Source organism: Entelurus aequoreus, linkage group LG12, assembly GCF_033978785.1.
Source record: "Entelurus aequoreus isolate RoL-2023_Sb linkage group LG12, RoL_Eaeq_v1.1, whole genome shotgun sequence".
Classification (NCBI taxonomy): domain Eukaryota; kingdom Metazoa; phylum Chordata; class Actinopteri; order Syngnathiformes; family Syngnathidae; genus Entelurus; species Entelurus aequoreus.
Window position 1 is genome coordinate 17,149,315 of NC_084742.1, and position 19,023 is coordinate 17,168,337.

The 19,023-nt window shown below is 38.5% G+C and overlaps 1 protein-coding gene across 1 annotated transcript in view; it reads left to right on the top strand.

Moving 5' to 3' along the window:
• Nucleotides 1-19,023, top strand: part of plxna4 (plexin A4) — a 376,636-nt gene that overhangs the window by 306,359 nt on the left and 51,254 nt on the right. The window lies entirely within an intron of this gene.

Consider the following 19,023-nt stretch of genomic DNA (forward strand, 5'->3'; position numbering starts at 1 on the left):
GAAGAACATCTGGTGCAATTAGCATGCAAAATGTCTACTTCTGAAACAGTGAAGAAGTCTAACACAATTGACGGCATGTTTGATGAGCTCTGGCTTACAGCACGGCACATAGGAGAGGCGCGTGATTTGTTCACCATAACCCACCTACAGCACAGCATGTGTAATCTCACCTCAATGCATTTTTTAAATATTGGTTATCAGAAGGGGTGTCCCGAATTTTCACTTCCGAAAGAATACTGATATTGGAGCCCTAATTATTGGCTGATACCAATTTGAATCCGATACGATATCAGCAGGAGTCATACATACTTTTATTATTTTGAAGTTTGGAATGTTAGAAATGGTTTGATCAAGTATAATTATTTAAACAGAGAACAATGGTAACACTAACCTATTTATTAACCATCTGAAATGGACTTATACAGTCTTTAAAGGCCTACTGAAATGAATTTTTTTTATTTAAACGGGGATAGCAGATCTATTCTATGTGTCATACTTGATCATTTCGCGATATTGCCATATTTTTGCTGAAAGGATTTAGTATAGAACGACGATAAAGATTGCAACTTTTGGTATCTGATAAAAAAAAGGCTTGCCCCTACCGGAAGTAGCGTGACGTAGTCAGTTGAACATATACGCAAAGTTCCCTATTGTTTACAATGATGGCCGCATGAAGTGAGAGAGATTCGGACCGAGAAAGCGACAATTTCCCCATTAATTTGAGCGAGGATGAAAGATTTGTGGATGAGTAAAGTGCAAGTGAAGGACTAGTGGGGAGTTGAAGCTATTCAGATAGGGAAGATGCTGTGAGAGCCGGGGGTGACCTGATATTCAGCTGGGAATGACTACAACAGTAAATAAACACAAGACATATATATACTCTAATAGCCACAACACAACCAGGCTTATATTTAACATGCCACAAATTAATCCTGCATAAAAACACCTGCGTGTTTGTTATGCTAGCTCCTAGCTCCTCTGCTAGCTCCTAGCTCCATAGAACACGCCAATACAATTCAAACACCTGATCAACACACACAATCACTCAGCCCAAAAGACCGTTCACCTAACCCAAGGTTCATAAAGCTTATATATTTTTAAAAAGTTACGTACGTGACGCGCACGTACGGTACGGTACGTGTTATGCTAGCTCCTAGCTCCTATGCTAGCTCCTAGCTCCATAGAACACGCCAATACAATTCAAACACCTGATCAACACACACAATCACTCAGCCCAAAAGACCGTTCACCTAACCCAAGGTTCATAAAGCTTATATATTTTTAAAAAGTTACGTACGTGACGGGCACGTACGGTACGGTACGTGTTATGCTAGCTCCTAGCTCCTATGCTAGCTCCTAGCTCCATAGAACACGTCAATACAATTCAAACACCTGATCAACACACACAATCACTCAGCCCAAAAGACCGTTCACCTAACCCAAGGTTCATAAAGCTTATATATTTTTAAAAAGTTACGTACGTGACGCGCACGTACGGTACGGTACGTGTTATGCTAGCTCCTAGCTCCTATGCTAGCTCCTAGCTCCATAGAACACGCCAATACAATTCAAACACCTGATCAACACACACAATCACTCAGCCCAAAAGACCGTTCACCTAACCCGAGGTTCATAAAGCTTATATATTTTTAAAAAGTTACGTACATACGCAAAAAAAAGTTGCGCACATACGGTCAAGCGATCAAATGTTTAGAAGCCAAAGCTGCATACTCACAGTAGCACGTCTGCGTCTTTGTCATCCAAATCAAAGTAATCCTGGTAAGAGTCTGTGTTGTCCCAGTTCTCTACAGGCGTCTGTGTATCGAAGTCAAAAGTCCTCCTGGTTAGAGTCTCTGTTATCCGAGTTCTTCCATCTTGACTGCATCTTTCGGGAATGTAAACAAAGAAGCGCCGGCTGTGTACTGTTGTGGCTGACTACGTTCGAAAAATACGTCCATTTCGCACCGACAACTTTCTTCTTTGCTTGCTCAGCTTCCTTCTCCATAATGCAATGAACATGATTGAAACAGATTCACGAACACAGATGTCCAGAATACTGTGGAATTATGAAATGAAAACAGAGCTTTTTCGTATTGGCTTCAATGTGGAAGGCATACCCGTGTTCGCCGGTCTACGTCACGCGCATACGTCATCCTCAGAGGCGTTTCGAACCGGAAGTTTAGCGGCAAATTTAAAATGTCACTTTATAAGTTAACCTGGCCGTATTGGCATGTGTTATAATGTTAAGATTTCATCATTGATATATAAACTATCAGACTGCGTGGTCGGTAGTAGTGGGTTTCAGTAGGCCTTTAAAGTACCAATTGACTGGAAAAACAAGTTGACTTTATGTGCTTAATTGTGTTTCATTGTATCCATTAAACCATATCCAATCGTATTTATAGTCCGCAAAGTATGTGAAAACACTGTTTAAACATCACAAAATGCCACAAATTCAGTCAGCCAATTTGAATATTCCGCTCCGAATACCTTCAGCTCTTTCCGGAGATTGACGTCACTGTAGTAACGCTTCTGCACCTTCTCTGACCATATTATCCAATCAGTCATACTAGAAATATGCAACAATTAGAGAGATGTGCTGTCTATCATCCACAATCCTTAAACAAGACATGAACACATATGTATTTCTTTTTTTAAATGCATTCTAAGTTGTAAATAAATAAATACATAAAATGTCCGCTAACAATGTAGTCAATGGGGGCTCTCTATTTTGCCCACAAAACCCGCTAAATAACCATCTAAAACCTGCCAACAAAACTCTTTATACATATTGTGACTTGAATAGTCACCAAATATTATCGATGTTGTTATTATAAGCGCTAACACAGACAAACTATTTTTAGCGGCGCAATGATACAAACAGCTCAGTAGCCCTCTGCTGCTTTACTGTGAGCTGGCTGCAAGCTCCCGCATCATCGCGTCATGGCTCGTCAAAATTATTCTAGATTGTAAATCATGCCGCCTCTCAGATGGATAATAAGAGGATTTAGCCATGAATCTAGAAGTTATTCATCAGTGACATTCAATTCATTCTTGGAGATGGAGACAAACACACACCACCGGAGACAGTGTTTGCAGGGAGACTTTTCCTTCTTAACCCTTTGTGGGCATCATTATTAATTCTTCATACAAACAGGAAGAGTGTGTGTGTGTGTGTGTGTGTGTGTGTGTGTGTGTGTGTGTGTGTGTGTGTGTGTGTGTGTGTGTGTGTGTGTGTGTGTGTGTGTGTGTGTGTGTGTGTGTGTGTGTGTGTGTGTGTGTGTGTGTGTGTGTGTGTGTGTGTGTGTGTGTGTGTGTGTGTGTTGTCGTGTAAGTGTGTGTGTGCACGGCTATTAACGCTTTGGACATCCAGCAAATGGGTGTCTACAGATTGGCCTGTCACACGTAAATCTGATAGAATCTGCCTCAGCCATATCCTCTCACACACACACACAAACAAACACCTGTAAGGCCATTTCCATTAAAAACATTTCAAAGAGTAATTGCATGTTATTGTTATGACTATGATTATTAGGCCAGTACTGTTCACATATTTGACACTAATTGTACCAGCTGTACTGTGTATTCTGGTTTTGCTTAGATAATGTAATATTCTAAATTAAATAGCAGTGTATAGTTTATAGAAACTTTACACATCCAAATATACAACTAAAATGGTAGCAATTGGCGTTCCTCCTGCTAGCTGCAAGTAGTTATTCTAAAGCGGGGGATTCACACGCTAGCATTGAGTGCAATACATCGCAAAAAATGTGGTACAGTATGATGGAAGTTGCCACAGGGAGTAATCGTGATGGCAATTATTAAGCTATCACAGCATTAGCATCGCTTCCCGGCCCTTTAATTTGCTATCAAAGTGCAAACGGCAGATAGTTCTAACACCCGTGCTAAATGCGATGATAATGCGACTTGTGGAAATGTGACTTCCAATCTGTCTGCCTGTCACGCTTGACGGGAGCCTTGACGGCCTAGTTAGCCGCTTGCACTGACTGACAGCTGACAGATTGGCTTTAACGGAGGTGTAATATCCGTCATGAAGCATATGGGCTCCTTGCAGTGACTACGTCGGAGGAGTTTGCGTACCAAAAGTGGCTAAAAGTCTTAATCCTGCATCTTTTTCACACTTGCCGAAAAGTGGTTTGATATGCTAGTCTGTACCAAAAATGTGCACTTAAGCGTGCGTTCACATTGGTAGTTGCATTAAATAACATAAAGTAAGGTTTTAATTGATTGGACACCTTTTGTGACATATCATACTTGATGTAATTAAATAATTGACATCTTGAATACTTAAATACTTGAATATTTTCTGCAGTTTGACCTTCTTAGACTTCACCAAAAGCTTCTCAAATATACTTTTAAAGAGCGCTCACCCTGCAGGGAGATAACCCAACGCATTTAATCTCACATATTTGTCATTTCTGCAACTCTTTGCTGTCATTTGAACACTGTTTTGTGTCTTAGGTCCATGTCACATTCACATTTGAGCTTAAGTCAAAGTCAAAGTCAAAGTCAAAGTCAGCTTTATTGTCAAACAACTGTTTGTACAGGACATACAGGTGGACGAAATTACGTTCCTCTCACATCCACGGTGTCTATAAATATAAAGTGTAAAAGAAGAATAAAAAAGACAACAATTTAAACAGTCGCATGAGGGGGGGGAAAAATATACAGGGGAAGAAGATATTACCAGAATATCTATAATATCTATCTATTGTATATACAGTATTGCAACGTAAGTATTCAAGTATTCAGATGGGAGTGCAAAGTGAAATGTAAACAGTGTAAACAGTTAAAACAGTTAGGCCTAGTGAACCTAACCGCACCAGAGTTCACCTGCAAGCAAACAATCTCTCAAGCAGTCCAGTCGTTTCACAGCAGGTTTTGGATGATTGCTTTCACACTTCAATGATTCCTGTAGAATTATTTATTTGTGGCGGCCCGCCATGAATACATTTGGCCCGTCACAAATGGATTTAGCAGTACCTAGGAAGACCCAAGCCTGGATACACTCTTGCGTTTGTTTGGTTTTCTTTTTGTGGACTTTTTATTGGGCACCCGAGGCACCTTGTAGACATAAAAGGAACACTAAAACTAGAAAATAAAGCAAAAGAACATATCGTAACGAGAAAAAACTACAAACTATGGCGCCAACAGTGCCAAAATCTGCATTTTTGTGCTCGAGGACGTTTCTTTGTTTCTCTACGTGTGTGGCGTTCCTCCCTTTTGGCACTTAGGGACAGGCTTTAAATACACAGCTGGGAAACTCCCCTTTTTTCTCATTGGTCACTTTAACGGCATACTGTCTCCTGGTCACAGCCAATCAAAGGGAACTGTTACCATTGATAACCCATTGCATCATTTCTTATGAGGTTAAGTGCCTAAAATAAAAACAATAAAACAGCACACAAATGTAATTACAGTTTGAAAGTATCATACTTGTGACTCTGGCATAATGACATCAAGGTATTACTAAATGATATCATATAAAGTAAGTACTGTATACACAATGCAACACTGCAATTGCCTGGGGAGCATTTATCCAGAAAAAAAAACATTTTGTCAGTCCAATTGATCAAGTTGTTAAATATCGCCTTTTGACATGTTCACATGACATGTTCACATGACATGTTGACATGACATCCTAATAAATGTCATCGTTTACTAGGTTGTAGTATGTGTGCTGGAAGAAAACGATTCACAATCAAATCGCGATTATTTAATATTTTTCTGAATCAATTCATCATTTTCAAGAACAGATTTTTAAAAACGTTTTTAGAGCCATATCCGCGCTTATAAGCTGTGTTAATAAGTCATACTTCAGCAGCCAAGAGGGAAATTTTGTAACCTGTGTTAAAAAGGTTTTAAATTTATGCACCAAATATTATATTGCGAGAATCATTTTGAATTGAGAATCGATTCTAAATTGAATAATTAGTTGTTCTAAGATTCACATGCCTAAATTGTAATGTGAAGCAAGTATAATAAATGACAAAGTACAATAAAAGTGGGTTATTTTGTGTAAAGACTAATCTTCTCTATTAGGGACACGGTTTGATGTAATCTTACCCCAGATTGGCTCTGAGCAGCAAACAATAGACCAAGGCAAAAGCTAAGGAACAGGGAGCCGGACTTCTCTCTTCACTATTATTCTTATTTAGTACAGTGCTGAGAATCTGCTGTTTTAATGGGCCTACTGCAAAAAAGCAAGTAAAACTATAACTGTATGACAAACGTTTAATTATTTCAGGAATCTGTGCAAAAATATTAGTCTTTTCCAAATTGTTTGAACATATCTTGCGGCGGACCGGTTTTGTGTCATTCTCGGTACGGATTTGGCTTTCTGACTACCTGTTGAATAGCTCTGCAGTAGACGTTTAAAGGAACCAACCAGAAAGGACGCCATGCATGTCGAGAAAAAGAGAAACACCACGCAAGCGCAAATTAAGTCTGCGGGCATAAAAAACATTTTCTGTGTGCGCTGATTTTGCATTGTTTTGATGCCATAGTTAGTTTTTGTACATTGAGCCCTCTATGCTCTATTTTTTCATTCTTGCTGGGGCTGCACAATTAATCGAAATCGAATCTCCATCAAGCTTTTCATTAGTGCAATAAATGATCGCAAGAGGCTAAGTTGTTCCTTTTCCTCCACCGTCACCGCCATTTGAGTGACAGACATGTTCACCAATCAGAAATGTTGAGCCTCGCATTTCTTCATCTCTCTCGCTTTATTCAGAGACAAAGAGGTCTCACTCTGTGCATCGCTCTCAGCACCTGGGCTCGTTTATATGACAGTAGAATAACTTAACACAGTGAACCCTCTTTTCAGTCATTCACAATCGCTGTCTCGGAGAGCGGGGCACCAACGTTACACACACAGGAAGTAGAAATAGCCTCCTTACTCGCCACTCGCTAGTGAGAAGTGCTGCAAAGTAACAAAAACTAGGAGGAAAAAATATTATTAAGAAGACAAATTTCCCATTGTGAGAATGTTTCAGCTTCAAATCCAATGGGGATTATGAGCCCATCAACACTGACAAATGAGAAAAAATGCCATGGTCACGTGATGGCAATAGACAAAAAGACAATGTCCGACATGGTTTTTCTAACTTGGAAAAAATAGTTCTCTTTAAGATGTTCAATATCTTTTTTAAGTAAAAATTTTGCTTACAGAAATTAGTAAATTTTATTTTTTTGTTTGTTTATTTTTCCAGGTTAACATAAATAAATGATAAATGGGTTATACTTGTATAGCGCTTTTCTACCTTCAAGGTACTCAAAGCGCTTTAACAGTATTTCCACATTCACCCATTCACACACACATTCACACACTGATGGCGGGAGCTGCCATGCAAGGCGCTAACCAGCAGCCATCAGGAGCAAGGGTGAAGTGTCTTGCCCAAGGACACAACGGACGTGACTAGGATAGTAGAAGGTGGGGATTGAACCCCAGTAACCAGCAACCTTCCGATTGCTGGCACGGCCACTCTACCAACTTCACCACGCCGTCCAAAGTTGTTTACCTTCCAATTACAGTTCAATGGTGAACAATTCTAAAATAATGAGGAATAAAAGTGTATTTTCTTTTTAAATGGTTATTTGCATTATTGGTATAATTTGATTACATTACATTATATCACCGCATAGTTTTTATCGGTTAATACTTCAGTTTAAGAGCATGATGTAGACAAAAGCTCTGAGTCTGTCTGCATAAAGCCAAATATGTTTTCAAGTAAATTATTGCATATTGTTCTAATGTAATCACCTTGAAACAAGAATATGTTGATGGACAGTCTAAAGTAACATGTTTTTTCTTCACTCAATATTTTCCCAGTTGTATGCGTTTTTGTGTATAAAATATAAAAATTGCAAATCGCAATCGCAATTTCGGAGAGAAAAATGGCACTTAGTTTTTTTTTTCTAAATTGCACAGCCCTAATTCTTGCTGTTTATTTTATTTACAAACAGAATCCCAGCGCACGGAGCATTTTAAATCCTGTGTTTTGACGCCATTGACAACCGCCACAAATAGATTGCAAATCGCTGCACTTGATCAAATGAACTATACTAGCAGAGCAAACACATCAGAGTTCATTTTAACTGAACCTAGATGCTGCATTAGGAACACTTTGGGAACCAGCTGAGCAACAAACAGAAATAAAGGGTCCATTGCGGCGACTTCTTCCTCCATTCAAAGTCAAACCAAGGAAGGACTTTTGAGGGCTTGTCAACATCTCCTGTTAATTTCCTCCCACACGCTTATCGATTGTTTTTTCCCTCCTTGTTCTTCCCTCGGCTCTCCTGGCCAATCCATAAAGTAAATAAAGCTATGCTGATAGAGCGCAGAGAGAAGCTGTTTACTCAAAAGGGTGGTGATTTCAAGGTTGATTGGATGCAACACAACTATCTCAAAAACGACTTCTAAGCGACTAACGCGTTCTCCTTTTCGTGTCAACGCCCCTCCTTCGTGTTATTGATGATAAAAAGTGGCGACGTGCGAGTCTGACGTGTGTGAACTATTACTCTTCACTCTGTTAACCATCTGTGCTGAATGAATACTCGGATCATTTACCAGATTGTCGTTCATTTTCAGCCTTGCATGACAAAGCTACACACGTTTGGTCCTGAATTGAAAGTGGCGTATTTGATCACACAATTGTCTTTACACAAAATAGTACTTTTAGTGTTTTGTTTTGTTTTGTTTTGTTCTTAGTCTGTCCTATTCAGCCACATTGGTAAACAATATTGTTGATCTGCTGTACAGATTTACTTTACAAAGGAAAGGTACGAGATACTTCTCCTATTGCTTTATGTGTGCTTAGCTTTATTAAATGTTGGATATATTTTGTATTTGGGGCAGCAGGAGGGGATAGAAGAAAGCTGAAAGGGGGAACTGTGTGGACAAGACAGACAAAACACAACATCAGCAGATACAGTATCTATAAATATGGTAGAGTACCAGTATTCATAGCAAATTAGTGAAGTGAACTAATAACAAATTCATTATAAAGTTCTGACAGTGATAATTACTGCACAAAATTTTTAAAATAATAATAGTATTAGTTATAACAAAATGTTAACAAATAGTAATACTTTAAAATAGGGCTGAATAGGGCGATGTGTGGCTGAAAACTGTGTCACGATATAAGTGTTTTACATTGGTCAATATCGATAATAATTTATATTTTAATAGCCTAAAAAAACAAGGATCAGGAGAAAAGTACATCAAATATAAAGTTTTGAATTTAAAATATAACCGTCCTTTCTGATTACAATCCACTCAGTTATTAAGGCAGAAAGGAAATGTCAACACAACCATGGAAACACTTAATGTAAACCAAATTCTACAATCACATTGAAGACTAAACAATAACCTCTTAAAATGAATGTGCAAAAATAAGGAATATGTGAGAAATACCTAATAAAGTGTAACAAAAATAGTGCAAAGTGTTAAAATGTAAACAGAGAGAAACCTGAGAAAAACTATTTTCTGCAGGTTTAGTGCCGGCTGTGCTCTAGAGGGTGAGTGCAGCTGAGGTGGTTTGGTATTACTTGTCTCGGGGTGGTCGAGCACCTTGCATAATTTACAGACCACATTGGTCTGACTACGGTTGGTTTTAAAAAATCCCAAAAATTGCCATACTGTCGAGGTGACTTTTCCTGTTTGATCAACAATTGATTTGTTCTCTGCAGCACCTTTTAATAGTTTCTCTTCTCTCTCCATGAAAATAATTAACTGTGAGACAACAAGATGCATGGCACAAGACAGTTGATACTGTTCCCTGATTGGTTGTTAGCGTGTCATTAATCAGTGATCACTTGCTGCGTTGCTCGGTTACTAGCGAGTGAACGCCTTTGTTCATGCAACCAACCTTGCTTTGCAACTTACGGTTTCTTCTGAGAAAGGAACAAAAATATATATACAGTATATAGAACACTTTATATAGACACTTTTTTTTTATTGCTATATCGATTACATGTCTATCAAGATATATATTTTGCTATAGTTTTATCGCCCAGCCCTACTTTAACTCCCTATTACCACCTGGTATTTTGCATTGGCGCCGTTTAATTTATTTTAAGCTGTCTTTTCGACCTGAGGATACTTGCACCTGGGCTGTGATGTGTGTGAGAGAGAGAGAGAGAGGGTGAGTGTGTGTGTGTGTGTGTGTGTGTGTGTGTGTGTGTGTGTGTGTGTGTGTGTGTGTGTGTGTGTGTGTGTGTGTGTGTGTGTGTGTGTGTGTGTGTGTGTGTGTGTGTGTGTGTGTGTGTGTGTGTGTGTGTGTGTGTGTGTGTGTGTGTGTGTGTGTGTGTGTGTGTGTGTGTGTGTTTCACCTGCTGCAGAAGAGAGGTATCGCTGAGAGAAGGGAACAAGGTCAAGAAGTGACAGAGGCATCGGGATGGAACCGAGCATTACGCCTTCAAGTTTCTGTCACTATCACACACACACACAAGCACACACAAATACACTAGACTATAAGGAAGCAGTTTAAGAATATAAGCCTATATTGTGTAAACATATGGTGCATATATGGATATTTAATTATCTTGAAGATGCTTTCAATAGCGGAGGTCAGGCGGTGTGTAAATAAACGATGTAGTGGTCGTATTGTCTTTCAGAGGCGTCCAGGCTGGATCGATAATGTGCTGTTTTCCTACATTATCTCTAAAGTGTTATTTCTTGCACTGATGAGAGGCTGCATGGCCCATGGGTGTGAGCTTGCACTCCACAATATGTGTCCACAGTGGGGTCACGGCCAGTGGGCCAGGTAATGACTCTCCCACGGGGCGTCCCCATGTGTGTCCATGTGGACCAGCGCTCTTAATGATGCTCCGTGTGCATGTGGAAGTGTGACATTTGGTCATTTCTCCTGCACTGTTTAACTAAAACTGTGTAAAGGTGTTCCATACAGAACAGTAGCGACACATGGATGATTTTAAATCATACATATGGGAACTTGATAGACCCGCAGACGTCTGGACCGGAGCTTTGCAGGAATCTAATAGCTTTCATTCCGCAGCCTGCTTGACCTTCTCCGTGCTCCACATTAGATATGCATTACACCCAAGTCTCACCAGACACAGCTCATACTGTACGTCTGCACCCCACCTGCAAACATATGGACACTCACTGCGGAGAGTTCAGAAATGGTGACAGCTTGCAGCATTTGTATTGAGTGGATTTGTATGTTTATTTCCTGTTGTATTCAGTTATGCATGTTATGTATATTAACTCATAATTGTGCAAGGAACCATATTTTTTAACTTAAACTAAATAGATATCTCACTGCAACGCAGGGAAATTATGTTGTTGTTTGTTTGTTTTCACCAAATAACAAAGAAAACTCGCCAGATTTATGGGGCGTCATTCATCATTCATAAAACAAAAGATAAGAAAAATAACACTAAAGAGATCCTGTGTTAAATAATCAATTGTAATGAAATTAATTAGCATTGTTTAAATGTTGCAATCATTATATTAACAATTTTACTATACAACATATGGAAAAAAAATATGTATTCATACTGTCATATTTGTACTCCCAAAAGTTATAACATACCTGTCTGTGTCAATTGTAACTACTGATTTATAATTAGATAAAATATAATAAAACTAACTGTAATCTTTTAAATAGGGGTGTCCCGATTTTTTCATTTTCGATAGGATCCCGATCTTGGGGCCTTGAGAATTGGCCGATACTAATTGGCCGATACTCAAAGCTTCGATAGTGCAATAAGATATGACAGGAAATCTCATGTACTGTACTTGTATTATTTTGAAGTGTGGAATGTTAGAAAAGGTTTGATCATGTCAAATTAGTCAAACAGAGAACAATGGTAGATATGAAAAACACTGACCTATTTATTTATGTATTTGGTATGTACTTATGCTGTTTTTAAAGGGGCTAAAATTGTTTATATGTTTCACATTTACTAGGTTTGTGTAATAAAAATGTTTATCGGTCCAAAAAAATGATTGGTGTTCAAAAATGATTCATGACATTCAGGTCATGATGCAGTAAGTTCAATAATGTGGACACGTTTGTTACTGGATACTTTTGAATACGCTGCTGCCTTGGAGATTTTGTATGTGTAAGTAAAATGCAAATATAATTATTTGATACTTGTTCATTTTAACAAATGTGCTGTTTTAGAGTGCAATATGTTCAATGAAGGATGCTTGTTACGTATGTCTATCTTGTGTGCCACTGTGTGCTTAGCTGTTTTGTAGCTGCTAGCTCCTAGTAGCCGATAGCCTACCATGTTTACCTTTTGTAAATGACTTGACTAAAATAGAAGAAGAGAGCAACCTTCTGAGGTTATTGGAGGACATTTAGATGCTAACTGGCTGTCCAGCTTTGCACACGTAAACACGCTGCAGGACTCCTTGTATCTGACATTATTTCACACATTTTACATGCAGGCACATATCATCACATATCAAACACATATCTTGTTTTTTTTATGATATTGGACCGATATCTGACCCATAGTTTTATTATAACAAATAGAAATAGGAACAATATATTGTATTAAGAATATAACTGCAAAAAAAAAGGATCTGTATCCAAGAGGATATAACAGTTTACCTTCTTGTGTAAATTAAAACTATTCAGAAACACAATTATGATTGAATCAATTATGATAAAAATATATAATTGAAATATACATCAATACATATATCAATATATGTATACATCAATATATATATCAATATATATATATATACAGTGTATATACATATATATATATATATATATATATATATATATATATATATATATACATATATATACAATATATATATATATATATATATATATATATATATATATATATATATATATATATATATATATATATATATATATATATATATAATTTTTTTAAACGATGATAAACAAAAAAAAAACGAAAATAAAAAATCAACTTTACATATTTAGGTAGGTAAGTATATTTGTCTTCCAAAGAGGATACAATGACCTGCTTGTGTAAATTACTAAATATTACTAATATATATTCATGACATGAATTGTTTATAATCAGGAAAATTAAACTATAATTTCAGTTAGAAAAAATATATTTTTGTAAAATAACATTATGGTGTATTTCAGGGCCCTATTAAAAGTAATGCGCTAAAGGGGCTCACAGTTGCCCCCAAAGGAAAACAGTGGTATTGCAAAATAAGCCTACTTTGATATCTAAATGTGTTGTTTATCTTGATTGGCGACATCTATTGCGTGTGTGGACCACTATGGACCAACATATCCGGAACATGATAGTCAATTAAATCATGAAAGAAGGACTTGATGATGAATAAATGAAATGTAGTGGATATTATCCACCCAATATATCATGTGATCATCATCAGTGGCCATTGCACGGTCTTCTCTCTAATTGCGTCACCTTATCAAAAGGCCCTGAGTGAGACAGAGTGCAGATTAGTCTCCATTCAGGGCCAATCTAATCCTTTTTACATCGCCCTCTGCTTTAATGTGTCAGCGCCAGGCGCCCGTCAGTCACAATATTCAGGCAGTGGAACCAAAACATCTTAAAGAAACAGTAACCTATTTCATGCCCAATGCCACAAGTGTTGGTAAGTGTTGTATTTATAACAACATTATTTTCTTCATGTATAGTTCTGGTTGAAATATAGCATGCATTTGACGTGAAGCTCTATATATGTTGATCTAGAGCCCCACCAAATCATGAAACTATCCCTAAGGGCCGTTCACTTCTTCGAAATAAACTACTCAAAATGTGTTGGCCCTTCTCAGGAAACTTTTATTTTTGTACAATATTCCTAAACTAAAGTTGACTCATTTAAGTATAAGGACTGAGAGTCACATGTACTGATGTGTACATAACGCCTCAGTGAGTGTATGGCACACCTACTGCCTGTATTGACTCTGCACTGATATTGTTTAAGGGTTTTATAATGGTCATCCGTCATTTTCAAGAATAAAAAAGTCAGTACATTTGAACTACAAAAAAAATTAATAATTTGTTTGTTAGTTGTTGTTTTTTATTAAGTTTCCCATTAGCTGCTGCAATAGTAGGAGCTCTTCTCCTTGGGGTCTAAAATATTAATAAAACAAAACGATTTGATACATGTACAACATTAAGGCAATACACACATACAGTATCGGCAATACACACGACGATAACACCACAATAAAATTAAAACAACTCCAAATTAGTTACATTAAATAGTTATGCTAATGTAGGATTACACAAAAGCCTTAAGAGTACAATTTTTCACAGAAAAGTCTTAGCCTGAACAAAAAATGTACAAATTATTCACATGCAATCGAATTACAAACCAAAAATCCACCTAAAGAAAAGGAAAATGATACTGTAAATGAGCGTGTAACAGGACTGAGCAAAAAAACCTAAGAACATCACTCCTAAAGTGTGAACTTGAATTATATTGTTGTAGATTTTTTAATTTAATAAACATATAGTTAGAATGTAAGTATATGTAAAAAGTATATGTAAAAAAAAAAAATAAATAAATAAATTTAAAAAATTGTGTAGGATTTAGATGATTATATTTTGTGGTAATGTCTAATTTTAGGAAGCGGGGACAGGCAACAAATGATATTTAAATATATATTTTTAAATGTATATTTATTAAATACGCAATATTTGACCAGAGTTCATTTTTATATATTTTACTTCTCGGGCCGCAAATGCCAGCAATTCTGTGTAACATTTTTGTTACTTTAAGTTGTGTTGTTTGTTAGCTACCACAGAATAAAATAGCATTCGACCACCCGGAGTGGAATATAAGCACTTGTGTTGCTAGAGATCACCTAGCCCCCGGGACCTGCTCCACTTCCCCATACAGATCGGCCATTGTGTACTTGGGGGTCCATTCACAGTCACTAGCAGGAAATATGAGCAATGCCTCTAACTAACTGCAGGTTGGGTTTCTACTCGTGAATAACTCTCCTGTTGTTTGCTGTCCCTTCTCCGCAGGTGCACACGGAAGGAGAAATGCGAGCGTTCGACGGAGCCTCGCCGCTTTGCGTCTGACATCAAGCAGTGTGTGCGACTGAGCGTGCACCCCAACAACATCTCCGTGTCCCAGTTCAGTGTGACGGTGAGCTAACACGCGTTGTTGACATGTCTTGGCGAGCATCGAGACAAACTGGCGCTTGGACAATGTCATTATTGTGCTCTATATTCTGATTAGTGGCCAACGACAACAACGCCAAACGGCTGTGCAAATGTTCACCGAATCAATCATTAACGGCGTGTGTCTTGGCAGGCATCACATTTCAGCAAACGTTTTATCGTATCTTGTCAACAGACAATACTATAGTAATGAATGTCATTTAGAATAGTCAGTGTGCAGCTTGTATAGCAGTATTGCCACCATTCACTGAAAATGAGTCACTACATAATGTCTAAATATCTGGCACCAAATGAGTTACAATATAATTGTCTTATCTACAGTGGTGGTGGTAGCATCATGATCTGGGGCTGCTCGAGTGCTACCGGCACTGGCAGAGCTGCGGGTTATTAAGGGGAAACATTATCATCTAAACATCAGGCAACACCTAGTACACCTCACAGTGTCCTTGGTGTGAATATTATATGTAAGGACATTTCTTTCTTGCACTGCCTTGAGCCTCTTGGGCATGGCGTTGAGCAGAGATGCACAAGTTCTAACTGGAAGATTCTTCCATCCCCCCATGATGCACTCCTTTACCTTCATTCCTCCTTAACGTTTGAGGATGCCCCATTGGTGCTCAGGTGTGTTCAGGTCAAGTGGAGACACTTTTGCCCATGTCATCATTTCAGCTTGCTCTCTGAGGTGTTTTGGGCTTCTTATCAACTTGGAAAACTTCGACGCGGCCCATTTTCTGCTTTAGAATGTCACAATACATGCTGAAGTCCATGTTTCTCAAAATAAACCGCAGTTCTCTAATGCCGGTGTTCTGTCGATAACTGCTACTCATCGATGTCTGCTACCCAACGCTACTGAGCATGCGCACAAACACAAATATTGCAAGTACCGTAATTTCCGGACTATAAGCCGCTACTTTTTCCCCTCGTTCTGGTCCCTGCGGCTTATACAACGGTGCGGCTTTTCTACGGCTTACGGTAACCAGGGGCGCGCACTACCGAGGATGCGCGAGACCGAGGCAGACATCTGGCGCCAGGTAACGAGAGCAAAACAAAGAGTAGGAGAGCGTCAGCGACAGTTTGCGCGAAGGAAGTGTTCATGCAAACACCCTCAATATGGAAAACAAACGGAGAAGTGCATATGATGCTACTTTTAAGTTAAAGGCAATCGATCTGGATGTGATGTGAAAGTTTGATTGAATGATTGAAAGATTTATTGTTAATAAATGGGACGCTTTACATTCCCAAACAGTCATCTCTGTCCCGACAATCCCCTCCGTGGTAGCAGGAACCCCTATATACTACGGTAATTACACATCAAAACGCCTGCGGCTTATAGTCGGGTGCGGCTTATATATGGAGCAATCTGTATTTTCCCCTAAATTTAGCTGGTGCGGCTTATAGTCAGGTGCGCCTTATAGTCCGGAAATTACGGTAGTTGCCCTCCAACAAAACACTGATCGAAAGCAGCTGCCTCGTATGCCTGGTGTACAAGTAAGTAGAGAGTTAAAATTATGTTTTTTTCATTGTGTCTTCTGACCAACGATCATGTAGAGTTTTTTCTTGCCCTGATGTGGGATCTGAGCTGAGGATGTTGTTGTGGCTTGTGCAGCCCTTTGAAACACTTGTGATTAAGGGCTATATAAATAAACTTTGATTGAATGATTGATTGACAAATGCAGCGGTAGAACGTTCACATTGATGCAAACGATGTGTAGCTTACATTTTTGTTTTAATCCCCGTTTTACGCTACTAGTAGCTTTTTTTGAGGAAGCAGCGGAATTCGATAGAACACCGGCAGCACTCATGCAGCCCCAGACTATGACTCTACCACCACCAAGACATAATTGCATTCTACTCACTTGTGTTGTTATTTATATAGTAGTGCTTTCAAACAATAAATATTTTATGCTGATTAATCACACTTTTAATTTGTAATTTTGATTAATCCCAATTAATCACAATAAATTACTTGCATACATAATCTAAATTACCTTTAAAAAAAGACACCTGCAGTAGAGATGGGATTCATATGGCTCCATTCCTGGGTGGATCTCGTGTGAGAGGAAGAGGGGGTGTAATAATTTTGCAATGCAGTCTGCTGAAAATGATGGAAAGCACCACACTACATAGCAACTGACGCTGTGGTCAAAGTTGGAATTGCCACGAGACACATTTGAAGATATTCAACACTCTACTGCCATCTGGTGGCTAAAGTGGATACCCCATTCACGTTTCATGTGTCAGGTAAACCGTAACGAATGGGGACATATTAAGGAAGGAAATAACTTAATTGTCATTGCACAAGTACAATTACATTTCACTTTTTAAGCATAGACCCGTTCAAAGCAGACATGTATTGTACAGGGTGACAGAACTGCGATGATGGGTCGCCACTTACGGCGCCCCATAAAATGTGGGAAACGGTGGACGCGGTGGGGATGAGTTTAAAAAAAGGCAATCCCAGACTAGGTTTCTATGGGGTGGGTGGAGTTCAGTCTAGGGCAGAGCCGTGTATAGACAGAGTATAGCCAACTAAACGAGAGGCGCCATCTTTGCTACCAATGACGTGTGCGGTTGTGTCCGGAAGCATGCAATTGCAATTTTTCTGACGTTAGTTTTCCTGACAAAATCAACCAAAGAATAGGTCTAAATGTAGTTCGAAACCTACTACGGCTCATACATTTAAAACAAAACATTATTTTATTTCATCAAAGTATAATTTTGCGGTCGTATTTAATGCACTCTGCTGCTACATTCCTGCAGAGTTTCGTGACCAACAGGCACTCACTCCAACACGCACCGACAATCACGGAGAAATTGTGACTTTTGTGTGAAGTATGTCAACTGTGGTGTCTGCCTCCAATGTATTTAATCACTGTGCTATGCCTGTGCTTTTGGATTTAGACACGCTTTATTGATCCACCATTATCTATTATTACACCCAAATTTTTGTTTGTTTTACTCTTTCAATGTCCGTCTATTTGTATTTGTGTTTGACTTTCTCTTCGGCTGCTACCAAATTGCATTATTTTAGTTTTACTGAGATTGAAGGATAGCCTGTTTTTGTCAAACCATCTCTTTAATTTCTTAGTTTCTGCTGTTATTATTTGTATTAGCTTCTGCATCTTCGCTCCTGAACAAAACACAGACGTTGTGTGGTGTGTTTATCTCTCGCACAAGAGAGTCTAGTGTGTGGCTCTTCAGTGTTGTTTACGAACCTTCACTTCCCATACTTGTCTTCTTTCAGGGTTGTTGGGAAAGTGATGTAAAAGCTTTCCACAATTCTTATGAGTGGAGCAGCCCCTTGCTGCACAAAATGGCATGATTACATGTTGAAAACACGAAACAGGGAAAAAAAACTTGATAGCCATGATTAGCACATTACGACACAGAAACCACAAGACTTGCAACAGGAGGGAACAGGGTGCTCCGGTAACAAAGCTGCAAAGCTTTGACACCTATCTATGAATCCACTTTCTATTGTATATTTGGACATAACTGCAATTTTATTGTTAGAATGTCACACAAAAACACATTTTAAGTGTTTTACTTGAACGTAAGTCATTTATTTGTTCAAAACTTGCTTACAGCTCGATCTAAAGTCCAGTCAGGTTTTATTTTTGAAGGGAAATTTGCCACCAGTCAGACTCTCCTCCTTCGTCTTTGCGCTGACGTATGTATTGACCTGTTCACTGGCTGTATAACAACACACCTTTGAGGTAAAAATCCATGCTTATGTTAAAAAAGAAGCATGTGCGCTCAAAATAACTTGCGTGATTAATCTGCGATAATGTTATGTGTATAATTGGTTGAGTTGAAGCGTTAACTCTGACACCCTAATATTTCGACAATAATGGCTGTGTGTTC